The sequence below is a fragment of the Alexandromys fortis genome, unplaced genomic scaffold (assembly GCF_014885135.2).
Source record: "Alexandromys fortis isolate MF-2015 unplaced genomic scaffold, M_Fortis_MF-2015_v1.1 scaffold_22, whole genome shotgun sequence".
NCBI classification, from domain to species: Eukaryota; Metazoa; Chordata; class Mammalia; order Rodentia; family Cricetidae; genus Alexandromys; species Alexandromys fortis.
This window is the reverse complement of record NW_026067900.1, coordinates 11,386,724-11,403,105: the sequence shown is the minus strand read 5'-3', so window position 1 is coordinate 11,403,105 and position 16,382 is coordinate 11,386,724. Positions and strand designations below refer to the sequence as shown.

Here is a 16,382-nt window from a genome sequence, read left to right as displayed (position 1 = left end):
TCCTCAGTGGGCAGGGAAAGCATTGACTCCTGATGTTCACACACATCCCGTGTTGTGTAGCCACAACCATCATCACCCACAATAAACAAGCGCATTTAATAAAAATAACCATGAATAGCCAGGTGATTAGAGACACACACCTTTAATCCCGGCACTTGGGAGACAGAGGCAGGTGATCTCTGTGAGTACAAGGCCAGCCTGGTCTACACAGCAGGTTCCAGGACAGCCAGGGTTGTACAGAAAAACCCTGTCTTGGACAACCAAACAACAAAATCCATGAATGAAAGGAGGAGAGGTGCAACTGCAAAGGACAGAAAGTCCTCTGTGAGTAGGTGACCTGGTCATGACTAAATATGGACGGGAATGACACGGATGGGTGACAGAACAAGCAGTTATGGGGAGCAACAGTAAAAAAGATTAGGGTCTCGGTTAATGAGAAAATCTCCCTTTGAATGATATAGCCGTGGCTGTCTGAGGCGAAATCCTGAAAAGGTCACTTTCATTTCCAGACGCCCTGACCTGGGCCATCTCTGATCTGGCGGTACAGGACTCTTCAGGATATTTAGTGGTGTGGTGAGAATGGGGGGGGGGGAGCAATTAACTGTCTAAAGTTTTCAGAGCAGCCCCGGGCAGAAAAGCTAATCACACCCAGTCAAAACGTAATAAGAAGAAAAGCATTCTTGATCCGTAGACTGAACTCCCTCTCCCATGCAAACCCATTAGCTGAATGTAATTCTTTGTGTTAATGCCATCATGGCCCCCACCCTTCTCTGTGGCTCCATTGTCTGTGGCTTCAGTTACCTGCTTAAATGGGATCTGAAAATGTTAAAACGGGAAGTTCCCAGCATAACCAATCCCAGTGCTTTTATATAAACTGCATTTTATTCTGAGCAGTATGGTGAATCACTATCCTGCTCTAACCTACTCGGGATATGAATCACTCTTGCTTCCTGTGCACCTCACTGTGCACTCTCTGTGGCCATTGGTCAGCTGCTGTGCACTCTCTGTGGCCATTGGTCAGCTGCTGTGCACTCTCTGTGGCCATTAGTCAGCTGGCAGTACCACTACAGCACCACAGGGCTTGTGTCCGGGTCTCGTGCCAACCCAGCTTCAAGTGTTCACTGAGAGCTTGGAGCCTACTACTACCCCCGAGGAAAAGCGGTGAGCAGAGAGGAATCCTAGGCCTCAGGACAGTAAAATATCTTAGAGTATCCACGAGTGCCTATTGAGGGCCTTCTGCAGGCCGTCATACGTCCTAGGGACACTGTAACAAAATGGGGAAGTCTCTAACGGCGATGGATGAACACTTTCCAGTAAACAAACACACGGGGACATTTTAGGTAACATGAACTGTGAAGAGAGGATGTGACCAGGAGGAGCTTGACAGGAGGCTGCTTTACCTCTGTGGCAGGGGAGGCTTCTCCAGCTGACATTTTGCTGAGGCTGGAGTAAGAGGAGCCAGGGAGAAGAGTGCTTGTGGAAGCCAGGAAGTCTGAGGGACAGAAGGAGGCCACTGCAGCTGGAGCACAGGAGACAGCAAGTACAGCAAGTGATGATCTAGGCCAGGAAAGAAGAGTCGCAAACCTTGTTAAAGGTTTGGATACTGCCTAACGTTTGTGGGGGCAGCGACTGGCTATCATTTCTGTTGTTAGGACAGAATACAAGAGACCCTGGGTTGTATGGTCAAAGAGGCTTATTTATCTCATACTTCCGGAGGGTGGAAGTTCAGGGCTGGTCAGCCACATGTGACAGGAGCCTCATGTTCCATTTTAATATGTGGAAAACCAAAAGGACTGTGACACAGGGGACAAAGAGCAAGGGGCAACCTGACCTTACAACGACCCGCTCTCACAGCGGCGAACTCAGTCCCTACAGTGGCATTCATTCCCTTTTGGGGAAAATCTGCCAGAAGTGGCTTCTCTTCCTTCCTTCGGACCATTTATGAGATCTTCAGCGGGGTGGAATGGGGCTGTGGGGAGCGGCAGGTGGACCCCTGCAGCTGGGAGCAGTCTCACTGATGCAGAATAGAATTCTCTGTATGAGGAGGAGAGCATAAGGATATCTTTTTGGGCAAGAAATGCTTGAGAGATTTCTGCAATACTCAAGTGTTGTAAGGAGGGACGCTTTTTTTTTTTTTTTGTTTTCTGCCCGCTCAGCAGCTCAGACCCGAAATAGGTGATGTGAGATTCCCCTCTGTATCCTGTAAATACTATTGGTGATTAAAGAAACTGCTTTGAGCCTATAGCAGAACAGGGCAGAACAGAGGTAGGTGCGTGGGGGGGGGGGGGTGACGACTAAACTGAATGCTGGAAGAAAGGAGGCGGAGTCAGAGAGAAGCCGTGGAGCTGCAGCCAGAGTCAGACGCCAAACCTTGCCAGTAAGCTACAATCATGAGGAAATGAACGAACAAGCGGCCCTCCATATAACACTCAAGGATCAGATTAATCCTTCCTGAACATATGAAGACAGTGGCTTAGATCTGGAGACCAAAGAAACTTCAAGACAAGGCTGTAGATTTCCGTGGGTGAGCATCTATGGGTAGATACATAGGCCCAAAGGGCTTGTAGTAAAGGCAACTAAACCTGCTCAAAAGTGTCTGTGCAGAACTAAGTTGCTGGCCAAGGACCCAGCTTACCAGTGTAGATGTTTATTTATTTATTTTAATTTTATTTGAGTGAGTACTTTGCCGGCATGTATGTCTGTGTACCACTGGATCCCCTGGAAATGGAGTTCCAGACAGTGGTGTATCACCGTGTGGGTTCTTCAAGTTGAACCTGGGTCCTCTTGCAAGAGCAGTTTTAAATACAGAGCCATCTCTCCAGCCCAGTATAGAGCCTTATAATAAGGTTTGCTTCCTGTAGAAGGAGCAGAAGAACCATGAGCTCTCAGGGAAACGCTCAATAAGACAAGAAAAGTATTTTAAGCGTGATCTCCAGGTCTGCACAAGAGCTACAGTTGGAAAAGAGACTGCAGGCACCACTGAGGGGATTTGGTGTCTAAGCCAGTTCCTTCCTCAGGGACTATCAGAGAGGGCCTGGCCTGCAGAAACCAACACCATCAACTGGCTCAACGGTCAAACACTGAAGGCACTTTGGAGAGAGAGGTTGCCCATGAGGGCAGACTCATGTGATTTGGAAAGATGAGTTAACAAGAACACTAATGTGAGGGTGTAGTAATTCCTGCCAATCCCAAGCAGGTTGCTAAGGCTAGAATATAATCACCTGTGAGGATTTCCCATGGCTCACTCAGCTGTCCCTGTGTTATCAGATACCCGGTGCTCCAGTCCTTGGTGCAGCCTGCTTCCCACTCCGCTGGAGAACACATAACACAGTAAGAGAAGCAGGACAAACAGAACATGTATTCTGATTCAACCATGTGAAAATTCCCTGAAACTAGAGAAAGACAAGAAAGGAGTATGGAAAAAATGAAAACATTTAGTTGGGACTAAAGGTTTCTATGCATGTGTGAAAGTCTAAATGAATCCTATTACTTCTTTAAATTGAAGGCCAGAAAGTTTGTCTTGTTGCTTTGAAACTATGTAGCCCAGGCAAGGAGGACTTTTGACTTTGATCCTTCGGCTTCTGTCTCCCTAATGCTGAAATTATAGGTCTTCACTATTGTACTCAGTTTTCTGTGGTGCTGGGAATCGAACTTGGGGCTTTGTGGATGCTAGACAAGCACTCCCTCAACTGAGCTACATCCCCAGCTGAGAAGTTCAAGTTTTCAGGCAACTGTTTACTACCAAATGACTGCTATTTATTTATTTATTTATTTATTTAAGATTTCTGTCTCTTCCCCGCCACCGCCTCCCATATCCCTCCCCCTCCCCTAATCAACTCCCCCTCTCTCATCAGCCCGAAGAGCAGACCGGGTTCCCTGCCCTGTGGGAAGTCTAAGGACCACCCACCTCCTTCCAGGTCTAGCAAGGTGAACATCCAAACAGCCTAGGCTCCCACAAGGCCAGTACGTGCAGTAGGATCAAAACCCAGTGCCATTGTGCAAATGACAGTCTTAATTCACCTTCGTTGTCCTGGCCAATGTCTCCAATCCAGATATTACAGGTCTCAAGCTTAGACTGTGATGGTGTCTGGGGTCTCCTCTACAGAGGAGCGCTGGCTAATTTCCAGTTAAGCCTGTAAGAGCAGGTAGTAGAGAGGCCCTGGGGTGAGAATCCAACCAAAGTGTATTCTCAAGATGGGCAGGCATAGATCAACAAGGGAAGATACAATTTGTCCACTCTAAACGTTGTGAGAGGTTGGGCTGCTCTCTCAGTCCCCAGAGGGCTGAGAAGCTGAGGGCTCTTCACTCAGGCCTACCAGAGAGACTGTGGAGGGTTGCCACAGGGCCCATGACAAACTGGAATTCAGGCCAGGTAGATCTTAGATGGTAGATGTTGGATGCTGGTAATGGGGGTGTCTTTCACTGGAGAAGCAGTGTCTATTGCCTTTTCTTTGAGTGTAGGCTAGTCCCGTAACTTGTGCTGACCAGTTTGACATAGGCTTGGTAAGGTTTGTGTGACTCCTGAGACTGAATGTTAAAATAGCCATAGGCCCTGACTTTACTGTTAGAATGACCACGTTAGAAGGTAGCTGACATGGTCTAGGGCCACTGTCCTGTGGGAAAGGGCTGTATGGTAATGCAGTGAGGACTCAGGAAAGAGCATGAGTCAGGAGACACAGAGTGAGATCCTCTATGCTCCTCTTGCCTGTTCTAGCAATCAGGGAAGTGAGTCAGGGGCCTCAGGGGATCACACAAAGCAGAAGTGACCTGTGGAATGGTACTTACATTCCTAGTTCATGGGACATGAAAAAATTATAGAATTATGTAGACAGACTTTCTGTCCTGCCCGATCCTGTAAGCCATTAAATCCCAAATAAACACACAGAGGCTTATCTTGGTTATAAATTCTTTGCTCTCTATTGATCAGGCTTATTACTAACTAGCTCTTACAACTTAAATTAACCCATAATTCTTATCTATGTTTAGCCATGTGCCTTGTCACCTTTTCTCAATAAGTCATTTTCATCTTGCTTTCTCTGTATCTGGCTGGCGACTGAGTCTACCCTTCTTCTTCCCAGAATTCTCCTCGTCTGATCATCCTGCCTAAACTTCTTGCCTGACTACTGGCCAATCAGTGTTTTATTAAACCAGTACGAATGACAAATCTTTACAGTGTACAAAAGCGTTATCCCACAGTAGAATTGATATTTAAGTCATTATGTTTTGAGTATTTTATCCCTCAACTGCAACTAACCGCACTGCTGAAGGCAAGGTCTTAGTGATGTTTGAGCTTTAGCAATAAGCAAGATTCTCAGCATGGATTCACACAGTGGTCTTCGAGCTCTGCCTTGCAGAGCCATCGTTGAACTCATACAGAAGAGCAGAGGTAAGAACTCTGACACAGTACCACAGATGCCAACGCAAGAGATGGAGGCTGTTCACCTGAGCATGGAGACCGTCTTGGAGACTTGAGGTTTCAGTGGTCGTATGATGAATTTGTAGTATCTGAAAGCAAAGAGACTTGAGGGCTGGGATAAGGGAACAAATACATGGGTAGCCCAAAGCATTCTGCAAGCCTGTGAACTTTCATCCTTCTGCCCCCGGTCTGTCATTTGACTTTAGTTTCCTGGCTTTCAGAGTGTTTTCCCCCAGCTATAGTAGAACATTGCATCAAGATGAAAGTTTCTAGAGGACCCAGACCTCCACTTCTGCTGCTTTCCTAGCTTTACCACCTGCAAGGTCACACCTCCTTCCTGCAAGGCCTCACCCCCTCCTGCAAGGCCCGCCTCCCTCCTGTAAGCTACAGTAACCAGCTAGGTTTCTCCCTCTAACTTCCTCAGAGAGAGATCAGAGCTGGAGAATAGTGCCTGCAGCTCCATGTTAGTAGTATCCACGTCTGTTTATGCTCACTGAGTTCCATGGAAAGGTTTATACTTTTCATGAACCAGGAACATCAACGAGGAAGGAAAATTAGCCCGTGCCATTGTTATGGAACTGGAGGCACAAAAAGTTTGCCTTTCGATGTAAATACAAATTTGCACTGCCATTGGGTAATAGTAGCAAGAATGATGAGGTTTCTGAAGAGGGATGGATTCTCCCTCTGGCCCATATCACTCAGAAAAAAAAAAAGCCTAGGTTCTTAGGGGGCCTTGTTGGTGGAGGGAACACACATTCTTCCAGTTCAAGCCTGTCTTTGAAGAATAAGGTGTGGGGTGGGAAGAGGTAACACTTGCACAAAGAACAGCTTCTGGAGTGCTGAGCCCAGGTAGGTGGGACTGACCACCTCCCCTCAGTACCTTTCTGTGTGGTGTTACACATGGTGGCCTTCGAACCAGAGGGCCCGAGTTCTGCTTGCAATGTGAGCTACAACTAACAAAACTTCCGAGCCCAGTTTCTGTCTCTTCCACTATATCGCGAGTCTAGTACTCATTCCAGATGCTAAAATGCTGAGGACCAAAGGACAGGCGAGGAGGAGAAGAAGGGAGGGGTCACCGTGGGAGGCGATGGGATCTGAGCGGAGGCTCTTCTGCATAAAGGGCACAGAAAACGGGAAGGATGTGCACAAGCTACTGAACACACGGGCTTTCCCGTTCTTCTTGCTTCTCTCAAAACCAGTGGCATTACAAATGACAATGGTGCAGGCGAGGAAGGTTACCGACAAGGCTGGACCGGCTGCTGTTCTGCATCTTTACCAACAGCGGGGTCAGAGCTGCCCCTGAAGCCCCGTGGAGCCGCCACTCAGTTACGTGCCACCAGACTTGTCTGATACATGTCCTTTAGCATCCTCAATTCTCCCAACCTCTGCAGATTCCTCTGCCCCGTGCCCCCCTCCCCAACTAGGCTTGTTCTCAACTTTGAATGGGAATGTCAGCTGCAGAGGGCAAAGGAGTCGAGATATTAAGCGCTCCAATCTCGCTTCTTGCAGACTGCTTCAGTTTTGGAGAAAGCATTATTTTTAGAATTCCTACTGGCTTTCACCCCATGGCCTGAACGATTTACTCCTAGCATTTCTTGGATGTTTAACCCATTGCTCCCTCCAGTTGCTCCTGGGGAAGCGAGCCCTATCGCCACCCGGAGACTGAGATTAAAAACAAATGGATTTAAAGCCCCTGTCTCTCACCCACCCCTCTTTCAGACCATTTCCTTCAGCCTCTGGCTTATTAGAGGCAGCAGCTCTGTGGTAAGTAACGCTTGCTTTTTTGTTATAAATTTGAACTCAGAGTATCACACCAGCTAAGCATGCAATCTAATTGCCGTCAGACCCAAACCTTCAATAATGTTTAAAGTCCACTTTAACTCTCTTGGTCTTTTTTTTTTTTTTTAAAAAAGATTCATTTATTTATTATGTATACAACATTTTGCCTCCATGTATGCCCACATGCCAGGGGAGGGCGGCAGACCTCATTACAGATGGTTGTGAGCCACCATGTGGTTGCCAGGAATTGAACTCATGACCTTTGGAAGAGCAGCCAGTGCTCTTAACCACTGAGCCATCTCTCCAGCCACTACTCTCTTGGTCTTTAAAGCAGGTGACTTGGTTGAGTTATAAATAGATGATGGAGGTACTTGCCCATGTCATCAAATACAGAGGCTCTGAGGGTGTGATGGTGGGTAGGTCTGTAATCTAGAACTCAGGAGGTGGGGTGTTAGGGTCATGAGTTCCAGGCCAGCTTCTTGGCTCAACGTTCAGGGTTCAAAGTTTATGCTAAGTTACTGTCCTGGTCAGGTTTTCCATTGCTGTGAAGAGACACCATGATCACGGAAATTCTTATAAGAAAAACCTTTAACTAGGATGACTCACTTCCCGTTTTAGAGGTTCAGTCTATTATCATCATAATGGGGAGCATGGTGGCCAGCAGACAGGCATGGTGCATGGTGCTGGAGTAGCTAAGAGTCCTACATCTTGCAGGCAACAGGAAGTCAACTGACTCACTGGGAAGCAACCTGAGCATAGGAAACCCCAAAGTCCACACTCACAGTGACACGTCCTCCAGCAAGGCCACACCCACTCCAACCAAACTACTTCCTAATAGTGCCACTCCCTTTGAGCTTATGGGGGTCAATTACATTCAAACCACCGCAATTACCCCTGACTAATAATTTCATTTGGGGTGTGTGTGTCTGTGTGTGTGAGTATGTGAGTGTGTGTGTATGATGTATGCACACTCATGTGCAAGAATACATGCATAGAAGCTAGAGAGGCTGTTAGGTGTCTAGCTCTGTCGCTCTCTGGTTTATTTCCTCGAGACAGGATCTCTGAGTGACCCCAAGAGGGGACTCTTGTTTTGCTGCTTCATACGTTGGCCTAGTTGTCTGGGTTAGTTTCCAGATTTTCCCTTCTCCACCTTCCATTTTGCCACAGGAACACTGGGATTGCTAATGTACCATCATGCTCAACTTCACACAGGTCCTGGGGATTCGAACTCAGGTCCTCACGCTTGCACAGCAGCACACGACTCGTTCTCAGCCCCCTCTTTAAAACAATGTACACATTGCTTTCACTTTGTGTTTGGGTGTGCATGAGTGTGTGCCATGGCACGTGGGGGGGGGGCAAATGTCTTCTATTGATTCCCCTCTTAGTTTCTGAGACAAGATGGCTTACTAAACTTGGAGCTCACTGATTGGCCGGCTTGCCTGTCCAGTAAGCTCAGCGGATCTTCCCAACTCTGTCCGCCCAGCTCTGTGATCACAGGTATATGCCTCCATGCCAATCTTTTATGTTTTGGTTAGGGCTGGGGATTTGAACTCAGGACTCATGTTTGCACATCAAGCACGTTAGCAATGGAACCATCTCCATGGTTCCCTACTCTTGACTAATCTTAAAAATAAACCCTAAAAAACAGAAATTGTAATGTTTCCTCACTGAGTTCAAAACCTGTAAGCGTCTTTCAGGTTTTTTCTATTTATTTAAAATAAATACTTACCACACCTGGCCTGTGTGCTACATACCTTCACCCATCAAGCCATTTCATTGCCCCTGCTTTTTTTTTTTTTTTTTTTTTTTTTTGGTGTTTCGAGACACCACTCACTCTGTAGCCTATGTTGGCCTGAAAACTCACTGTTTGCCCCAGGCTAGCCTTGAACTCACAGCAATCCCCCTGCTTCAGCTTCCCAAGGTCTGAGATCATACTTGAGGAAGCACTCTGACTTCAGATAACATTTCTTGAGAACAAATACATACAAATAGTTGTAATGGGGGAATATTTATATATAAAACTAAAACTAGATTGCATGGTTGTAGTTAGTAGTTCTTAACATTGATTTATTTGAATAAACTTGTTATTTTTCAAAAAGAGGTAATTATGGTGACTAGAAAAAGAACCCTAAAGGAGTTAGGGTTTCTATTGCTGTGAAGAGATACCATGATTATAAAGAAAAACATTTAATTGGGTGGCTTACAGTTCAGAGGTTCAGTCCATTATTATAGAGGGACATGGCAGTGTGCAGGCAGACATGGTGCTGGAGAAGGAGCTGAGAGTTTTACATCTTGATATGCAGACAACGGGAAGTGAACTGAGATACTGGGTGTGGCTTGAGCATATATGAGACCCCAAAGCCTTCCTCCAACAAGCCCATATCTACTTCAACAGGGCCACACCTCCTAATAGTGCCACTCCCCTTTGGGGGTCATTTTCCTTCAAACCACCACGGTTTTGAGAATAAATACAAAATCTCAGTGGGCCAGATGAAACGGTGTGCACTGTGATGCCAGCACCTGAGGAGATGAGACAGGAAGGTTTAGATCCAAGGCCAGCTGGGCTCCATGGCAAAACCTGGTATCAAAAGTGAAACCACTTCAGTAGACCTAAAATGGAATTTTCAGTGACAAATGGATGCCTTTGGTGACGCTCCTCACACTGGGTAATGTGCTCTAAGGAGATGGCTCATCACTTAAGGCTGCTCTTTCAGAAGACCCAGATTCAACACCTACGTGGTGGCTCCCAGTCATCTGTAACCCCAGTTCCAGTGGATATGACTCCCTCTTCTGACCACTTCGGGCACAGGCAGCCATACACGCTTTAAAAATCTTGTTAAAAACTTACAACAGGTGTGGTCACACCCATCCTGGCTTGGGCTTCAGTCTTCCAGGTGCCAGGGATGCAGGTGGGCGTCACCATGGTTACAGATTTAAACAAGCGTGTCCATTCCATAAGCTCTCCAAAGCAGGTTCTAAATAAAGTCTCAACCTGAGAAGGAATCGGACAGCCTAGTCTTTAGTCAGTCACAGAAAAAATGTCTCCGTTTGTTTGATATGGCTCATGAGAACAGAAATTAGCCTCCAAGATCTAAAGAACACAGCGTGAAGCTCTGTGATACAAATGACTTTAGGCAGAGGACAAGTGAGAAGGAGGTGCCCGAGTGCAGTTTTCAGGGTCACATGCTGACATGATGGTTGTTAAGAATGTGGGGGGAATGTTTGAGGATCTCATCATGAGACACAGTGATAATCTGATGTGGGGTACACGTCTATAATCTCAGCACTCAGGGGTGCTGAGGTAGGAGGAGTAAAGTCTTAGCTATTATATTGAGTTTGAGGTAAACATGGGCTACATGGTAAGACCTTGTCTCCAAAATCCTGTCTTAGGTATCTATTGCTGTAAGGAAACACTATGACCTCAGCAACTCTTATAAAAGAAAAACATTTAACCGGGGTAGCTCACTTAGCGTTTCAGAGGTTCGGTCCGTTATCATCATGACAGGGAGCATGGTGGCATGCAGGCAGATGCCGTGCTGGAGTAGTTGACAGTACTATATCTTTCAGGCAACAGGAAGTCAACTGTCACACTGAGTGAAGCTTGAGCAAAAGAGACCCCAAAGCCTGCTCCTCCCCCATGGCACACTTCCTCCAACAAGGTCAAACCTACTTCATCAAGGCCACACCTCCTAATAGTGCCACTCCCTTTGGGATTAAGGGACCAATTACATTCAAACTACCACAGACCTTGTCTCCAAAACCCAGTATGGTAAAATAAGAGATGACGCACTGGTGGTGAGAATTAGGTAAAGGTTATCAAAGCTGCCGGGTGGTGTTGGCACACGCCTTTAATCCCAGCACTCGGGAAGTAGAGACAGGTGGATCTCTGTGAGTTCGAGGCCAGCATGGTCTACAGAGCAAGTTCCAGGACAGGCTACAAAGAAATCTTGTCTCAAAAAAAAACAAAACAAAACAAAAAAGTTTATCAAAGCTGTACATCACTCTTATTTGCTTTGTCTCTCACCAAACAATGCCCATGTCTGTGTTCAAGAGGAAAGAAATGCTTGTCAAGAACACCTTCATCCTGATGCCTAGGGTTAGGACACACACATGAGCGCACAGACACAATTTCTTCAGTTCTCTAGGAGCCTCAAAATAGACTTGTTTGAAATGATTTCTGCAACAATACTCATGACCTCTTGGTAGATCGGAGCAGCAATGGCCCTCCATTCTTGGTTCCCTTCCTTTCATGGCTTTTGCCTCTCGCCTTGACTTGCAGGCCATAACCATTGTCTTGCCCTCCTGGTTTTTTTCTGCTCCCTTCATCTCCAAGTTTGACAAACTCTGATTTTTCCTCTACATTTCATTCAGATGCAACCACCTTTTCTACAAACCTTTCTGGACCATCCTGTCGCTCAAGTTCCTGGCCACCCTGTTCCCACACATGCTGCAAGCCCTTGTACCTCATGGATGCTCAGCATCTGAACAATCTTTCTTTATTTAGTGTTTCTTTTATCATAGTGCAAAGTCTGCCACTCAGATACACTGGCCTGGCCCTTGGCTTAGCCATTGTTCTATTGCTATGAAGAGACACCATGTTGGGGCTTGCTTACAACTTAAGTCAGCGGTCATCCTGGAGGGAAGCATGGCCGTTTTCAGGCAGACATGGCGCTGGAGAAGTATCTGAGAGTTCCACATCTGATCTGCAGGAAGTAGGAAGAGACACTCTGGGCTTGAAATGGGCATTTTGAAACCTCCAAGCCCACCCCCTGTGATACACTTCCTCTAACAAGGTCACACCTCCTAATCCTTTCAAAGAGTATCACTTCATGGTGGCCAGGTATTTGAATCTAGGAGCCTATGGGGACCGTTCTCATGGAAACCATCACATGTCATTGTGTGCCAAAGAGGGTGGACAGGTTTACTCACTAACACTGCTCCTGGCAGGGATTTGGCAATTTGAATATGAGTAAGGAAAAAAGTGATGGTTACTGAGCAGAGGACCAATTTAGATCCTGATTTTCTGCTATGAAGCGTCTATTTAGCCCAGGAATGCTTTAAATTATTTTACTGCCTATAACAATAACTGAAATGGATTAAACATTTAACATGTATATAGCCTATCTTTAAAAATATTTTATTGTATCTTAGTTGAGTGTGGTGGCATCCACCTTTGATCAGGAGGCAGAGACAGGGGGATCTCTGAGTTTAAGGTCAGCCTGCTCTACAGAGTGAGTTCGAGGACAGCCAGAGCTACCTAGGGAAACCTTGTCTCAAAGAAACAAGTATCATTTCTTTGAGAATTTCATAGAATATATTTATATAATATTCACTTGCTTTCCCAAATCTACCTTCCAAATATACCACATCTCTCTTCCCTTACAACTTCATACTCTCTTTTCCCTTTTCCTGAAACATTTGGAATTCAATTCAAGTTTCCAAATGCGCTTGGATAGGGAGCTTGCCAGGGAGAGTGTTCAACGTAGCAGGGCCCACATCCTTAAGGAAAACGGACTCTTCTCTCTCAGCAGCTATCCAGATCCAGCAGTTCCTCGGCTGGGGTGGGAGCTCCTTCCTACTCCCCACATCCACGCTGAGAGTGTCTGGCTTGAGCTTCCCCGGGTCTTTCTTGAGATTGTACCTGGGTCTGTAGCCAAGGCTGACTTGAACGTCAATCCTCCTGCCCCTGCCCCTGATGACTAGGATCACAGGCTGTGCCACGCCTAAATGGGCATCAGCAGCACTGTTCCAAGTCCTGCAATTCAATCGCAAACCCCTACACCCATTCCTTACTCCTTTACAAGCTACCTTACCAGATTTTGCCTGTGGTCATCTCCTTTAGGACAAATGTCACATTTCCAAAGTTATAGTGGATATTTGAAGGGAAAACTGTGCCCACTGTACTGACGGGTTTGGGGTGTCAACCTGACACAAGCTAGAGTCATCAGAGAGGAAGGAACCCCAGTCCAGGAAATGCCTCCATGAGATCCAGCTGTAGGGCATTTTCCCAATCAGTAATCCATGGGGAAGAGCCCAGCCCATGGTGAGTGGTGCTATTCCTAGGCTGGTGGTCCAGGGTTCTGTAAGAAATCAGCCTGAGGAAGCCATGAGTCAGTAAGCAATACCCCTCCATGGCCTCCGAATCAGCTTGTGCCTCCAGGTTCCTGCCCTGCTTAAGTTCCTGTCCTGACTTCCTTCAGTGATGAACAGTGATGTGGAAGTGTAAGCCAAATAAACCCTTCCCTTCCCAACTTGACTTTTTGGTCATGGTTTTTCATCTCAACAACAGAAACCCTAAGTAAGACACCCAACAATCAGCATCTTTTTAGTGTTATTGTTCTTATTTTTGAGTCTTATTCTGCTGTCCAGGGTAGTCTTGAACTTACAGCAATCCTCCTGCTTCAGTGTCCCTAGTGCTGGGATTTAGAGATGTGACCTACCATACCCAGCCTGAGTTGACATCTGAGGCTGACTTTTGACACCTTCTAATGAACCAAAAAGACCAATAAAAAATTAAAAAGTTATGGAGAATGCCTTTAATCTCGGCACTCAAGAGGCAGAGCCAGGTGGGCTTCAGTGGGTTCAAGGCCAACCTGGTCAGCCAGAGCTACATCATGAGAAAGAAAAGGAAAACATATTCAAGCAGACGAAACCTGCTGACATTGCTCACACACCCACCTCCACCCACCCTTCACCCCAGCCCTGCACAGCTTGCTCACACACCCACCTCCACCCACCCTTCACCCCAGCCCTGCACGGCTTATCATGTGGACCCGAGTCTGGGACAGTGCGATCTGCAAGTCAGCAGGGAGAGAGAAAGGAACGATTTTAGAAAGATCCTCTCAGGAGACTTAGCAGGCTTCCTTTGAAGTAATGAGTCTAATGAACTCTTGAACCGGAGAGTGGATGTCCTGATTTCGCTGTTCATTTGGAACGCAGTCTTGACAGTCTCTGTGTAGCTTAGTGGGCAGAGGAACAGAAGTGGCGCAAAATCTCATTAGCTGCAATCTCAGCCTGTTTTGGTTAAGAAACAAAAAGGAGATACATATTTGCTTTAATCCTCATGTAATAATGGTAACCATTCATTGGGTATAGTATGGTATTTCAGCAGACAAATACAGGGTGCAGTAGTCAGACAGAATAATTGGCTTCTCCACCACCTTGGTTATTAAAAATCTTTTCTTTGCATTGGGTATTTTCAAAATTCTCTCTTCAGTGAATATGGTGGCACAGACCTGTAATCCCAGAATTTAGGAAACAGAGGCAGGAGGATCCTCTGTTGAGGCCAGCATAGTCAGACCCTGTCTCAAAACAGAACAAATCCCTTCTTTTCTACCCACTTTGGAATATATAATAAGTTATTGTTAACTTTGTAGATAGAAACTGTTGAGTCAACCCAGAAGGTTTAGTTCGATGCTATTTAAAAAAAAAGTCCCTGTATCAAACATCATTAGTACATTCAAATGAGCATAGATACTTAGAGCATTTTACCTTAGCCATCAGCTCTGGATTTCAGACAACCAAGGCCGAGTCTTGCATGGTATTTGGTACAGACCTTCTGAGCTGTGTGATGGGACAGCACTAGAACCCAGTGGTAGTTCAGTCTGCCTTTGTCACCCTGGCCACCTCACTTCACTGTGAACTTGGTTTCCCACACCTGGAAGACCACTCATTGCTCCGGATTAATCCATATCCAGATGGTGGAAAATGTCTCTCTAATCCTAGCCCTAGCAGGAAGCGAGGCCAGGAGAAGCAGAACCTCCAGGGCTATCCTCAACTAGCCAGTGAGTTGGAGGCCAGCCTGGGGCTACATGAAATCTTGTCTTAAAAAAAAAAAGCTTCCCATTGTGACTCCTTCTTCCGTCTCAAAGCCAGCAGCATTACTTCTGACCACTCTTCCACCTTCAGTCTTTCACTGTGGCAGCTAGGACACACTCTCCCTTCTAAGCCACGTAAAGGGCTCAGCAAATGAGATCACTCGTTTTTTTTCCCGATTAATTATGCATGCATATCTACATTCACACACACACAGACACATTCACACACACAGACAGACACATTATCTCTCTCTCACACACACAGACACATTCACACAGACACACACACACACACTTACTTACCCGGACAGGAATCGAACTCGGGACCTCGGGCACTGCAAGTGGTGCTTCAACCTCTGAGCCAGCTCTCTGACTGATCACTCATTGTTCTTGAGAGGGACCTGGGTTCAATTCCTCGCACCCACGTGATGGTCCCAAGGGACCTACTGTCTTCTGATCTCCACCAAGCACTCATATGGTGCACAGACATATATGTAGGCAGAAACTCACACATAAAATTAAATGAATATTTAAAAAACCCTACCAAATCCATGACACAGCCATACTAGGTTCCCATCGCCACCTCACTACAGCTGACAAGTCTTCCTTGTCACGGAGGGTAACATATTTATCTATTCTAGGCATAGGACAGAGGGACAGCAGAGTGTCATTCAACTTACTGTGTGAAGAGATCAATCAAAGAACTATAGGCAGTATTGGGAATGGATGTCACAGATATTTGGCTTATGATGTGAGGTACACAGTAACAGGAGAGTTGGTAGAAAAATAAAAAATGAAAAGACCCAAACAAGAGAGAGAAAGAGCTGGAGAGTTGGCTAAGATCACCGCTGCTCTTGCAGAGGAACCAGGTTCGATTCCCAGCACCCACGAGGCAGCTCAGCAGTCTGTAACCCCAGTTACAAGAGAGAAAACACGTTCTTCTTGCCTCCACAGGCAACACACGCAGTGTGCAGACTTCCATGCAGGTAAAATACCCATACACATAAAGACAAAGGAAAGCCCCAAGCCAACATGAGCACACACTACTTAGCAGAGGCAGCACCAGCTAGCCTGGTGAAGGAGGCAGAACAGGCAGTAAAGGGTTATTTAGAGTAGTCTCAGAACGAAAAAGCTAAAATCATGGTGTGAAAAGCAACCCACTAGCAATCACTAAACTGGTTCCACGGTGTTTTGCTTAAAAATTTTTCCTTACAGATGTGTTCTTATTTATTACGTATGTGTGTGTGAACCCAGGCCCTCTTCAAGAGCAGTGTGTGACCTTGACCACGGAGACATTCCAGCCTCTCCTTAATTTTTCAGGGTGAGGTCAGAGCAGGCAAGATCCTCACAGAGCTGCGGCCACACAAAGA

At 46.3% G+C, this 16,382-nt stretch overlaps 2 long non-coding RNA genes across 2 annotated transcripts; both read right to left on the bottom strand.

Moving 5' to 3' along the window:
* Positions 1-9,319: 9,319 nt before the first annotated feature.
* Positions 9,320-12,534, bottom strand: LOC126490082 (uncharacterized). Its single transcript, XR_007589104.1, has 3 exons — positions 11,809-12,534; positions 10,044-10,187; positions 9,320-9,715 (listed from the first exon to the last, which is right to left on the bottom strand). It is a non-coding gene; the product is annotated as an uncharacterized lncRNA (long non-coding RNA).
* A 2-nt stretch (positions 12,535-12,536) lies between these two features.
* On the bottom strand, positions 12,537-15,286 carry LOC126490068 (uncharacterized). The gene is made up of 3 exons (XR_007589097.1): positions 14,687-15,286; positions 13,923-14,209; positions 12,537-13,873 (listed from the first exon to the last, which is right to left on the bottom strand). It is a non-coding gene; the product is annotated as an uncharacterized lncRNA (long non-coding RNA).
* Positions 15,287-16,382: the final 1,096 nt, after the last annotated feature.